Raw genomic sequence first — 3,451 nt, 5'->3', positions numbered from 1 at the left:
TGATATGTGGGTGGACCGGCGCTTGGGTACTGCCCTTACTTGGACAAGCATCCCAGTTATGATTAACCCCTCTCGCAAGCATCTGCAACTACGAAAGAAGAATTAAGACAACGTCTAACCATAGCATTAAACTAGTGGATCCAAATCAGCCCCTTACGAAGCAACGCATATACTAGGGTTTAAGCTTCTGTCACTCTAGCAACCCATCATCTACTTACTACTCGCCAATGCCTTCCTCTAGTCGCAAATATGGTGAAGTGTTATGTAGTCGACATTCACATAACACCACTGGAGGAAAAGACAACATACAACATATTAAACTACCGAACGAATACCAAATTCACATGACTATTATTAGCAAGACTTATCCCATGTCCTCGGGAACAAAATTAACTACTCACAAAGCATAATCATAATCATGATCAGAGGTGTAATGAGTAGCATCAAGGATCTGAACATAAACTCTTCCACCAAGTAATCCAACTAGCATCAACTACAAAGAGTAATCAACACTACTAGTAACCTTACAAGTACCAATCGCAGTCGCGATACGGAGATTGGTTACAAGAGATGAACTAGGGTTTGGAGAGGAGATGGTGCTGATGAAGATGTTGATGGAGATGACTCCCCTCCGATGAGAGGAGTGTTGGTGATGACGATGGTGACGATTTCCCCCTCTGGGAGGGAAGTTTCCCCGGCAGGATCGTCCTGCCGGAGCTCTAGATTGGTTCTGCTCAAGTTCCGCCTCGTGGAGGCGGAGAATCCACGAAAAAGCTCCACCTTGATTGTTTCTCGGACGTAACCCTTCATATAGAAAAAGAGGGGGTCCAGTGGGCCACCAGGGTGCCCACAAGCCCTGTAGCCGCCGCCAGCAGGGTAGGTGGCGGCTACCAGGCTTGTGGGCCCCTGGTAGCTCCCCTCTGGCACTTCTTTCGCCCAGTATTTTTTATATATTCCCAAAAAATTCCATGTTGATTTTCAGGGCATTCGGAGTTGTGTCGAATAGAGGACTCAGACTTGCTCCTTTTCCAGTCCAGAATTCCAGCTGCCGGTATTCTCCCTCTTCAAATAAACCTTGCAAAATAAGAGAGAAAAGGCATAAGTATGGTACCACAAAGTAATATAACAGCCCAAAAAGCGATAAATATCAACATGAAAGCATGATGCAAAATGGACGTATCAACTCCCCCAAGCTTAGACCTCGGTTGTCGTGAAGCAAAAACCAAGATCCATAAACATGTCCACATGTTTAGGGATGGAGGTGTCGATAAAACATAATACGGACATGAGGGCATCATGATCACACATAGAACAGCAACACATCATAAAGATTCTTATGGGAAAGTAACAATTCCTTAACAAAGCAAAGTATGAAACAAAAACCTTACCGAGAAGTAGCCAACAACAGTCCATAGTCATTGAAGCAATTGCAATTTATCATAACATCAGAAAGAGTCAAATAAGATCTTGTAAAGCAAACCCACATACTGAAAGTGCATTATATCGAATAGAGGGGGGTGAATAGGAGATTTTTAGAATTTCATCACTGAGGAAATTCCTTTTGAGGAAATTCCTCACTGATGACTAACTTACAACGGAAACAGTAAATGATCAGACGTGCAAACGTTGACAACAGCAGTATTACAGAGTGAAGAATGTGAAAACAGATTGCACAGTAAGCAGGCACGCAGAATACAGATGATGATTAACTATTGTGAAGAATTTGGGGTTGAGGAAATTCAGAGAAAGTCTTCAGCAAATTCTTCAAACAGTCACAGTGAAAGTCATCAACACATAATACAAAGAAAGTAAAGAGTTGAGGAATTAGAACCCGATTCTTAGTGAAGACTGTTGTTGATGACCCAGTTCCAACTGTTGTGACAGTTGTACATCTGGTTTGGAGCGGCTTGGTATTGAAACCAAAGGACACCCAGTCCCGGGACACACAGTCCCTACCGTATTCTCCTTGAGCTAAGTACACACAGTCCTCGCCCAACACTCGTGGTAAGTCTTCAGGGCAGACATCCAAACCCTCACAAACTTGGTCACCCGGCGATCCACAATTGACTACTGGGTTGCTCTAGACCATGACGCCTAACCGTCTGGAGGATGCACAGTCCTCAAAGGTAAAAGGCTTCAGTCCCACACAGGAACAACTTCTTCAGTGATGCTCAATCACTAGGTTTGGTTTGTGGTTTCGGTGTATGGGGTATTTCCTCACTGATGAATTACTCTCGAAAGCTCTGAGGAATTTGGGTTGCTCTTATGACAAGTGTCAGTTTCTAACGGAGCAGCCAACCAGCTAGTGGTTGTGGGGGTGGCTATTTATAGCGCGAGAGCATCCCGACATGGTTTGACACTAATGCCCTTAAATAATATGACCGTTGGAGTGGATAAGACCAATGACTTGGTGTGGTTATCGAAACGGTCGGAACCCTCAACTGTGAGAGTCCTCATGTCACTCATATTCCTCACTTGAGGCTTTTGGTAGGATTAGGCTTGGGTTGAGCATCATGAGGAAATTCATTCCATAGTGTTACTTTGACCCCCTTTAACAGTACGGTGTTCCTATTCATCAAATGCGAAGAAAGTAAAACAGAAAACGTAAATCTTCACGCTTCAATTTCTTCAGAACGATTTTCTTCAGGAACCACCGATCTTCTCAATATCAATATCTTCATGAGGAATATCAATTGCATCGCATATTCCTCGTGATTCATTTCTTCAGCTTCAGACCAATTTCTTCAACTGAAGAGATATATTTTTAGGGGTCGATATTCTTCAAATATCTCAAATTCCTCAATGACTTATAGATCCTGTGTACACTTATAAACACATTAGATACTTAACCTATAAGTCTTCAAACCACCAAAATCACTAAGGGGCACTAGATGCACTTACAATCTCCCCCGTTTTGGTGGTTGATGACAATTAGGTTAAGTCTTCAACAGGGATCAAAAATATGAAGTGTAAATACTCATTTGAGGAATTTGAAAACAAGATTCAGAGAGACTCCCCCTGAAGATGTGCATACCTTGAGGATTTTGCTTTTATAGCAGATGCACATTGATGATTTATATCATGGAGATCTCCCCCTGAGTCTTGTAAATCATGCATACATATAACATATCATATGAAGAAAATGAAGATGCATGATGGCAAATGGTATCTGACGAATTCCAGCATGTGTGCATTAAAACTTTGAGGAATAAGCATGCGAAGAAAAATGTTCAAAAGCGTCAGAGTACCATCGGGCTTAAGTTACAACTCATTACATAAAAACTTCAGAAGAGCCAAGAGTTTGTAACTTAATATAGTTTATAAGCCCCAAAAATATCCCGCTTGAAGACTAACTCTCGAGTTTCTCCCCCTTTGTCATCAAGTGACAAAAAGGCACAAACTGAGGACTAACACCCATGAATACTTCATTTCTTGGCGGTCGAGGAAGAGC

Source organism: Hordeum vulgare, chromosome 4H (assembly GCF_904849725.1).
Source record: "Hordeum vulgare subsp. vulgare chromosome 4H, MorexV3_pseudomolecules_assembly, whole genome shotgun sequence".
Classification (NCBI taxonomy): Eukaryota; Viridiplantae; Streptophyta; class Magnoliopsida; order Poales; family Poaceae; genus Hordeum; species Hordeum vulgare.
Note: the sequence above shows the minus strand (reverse complement) of the source record.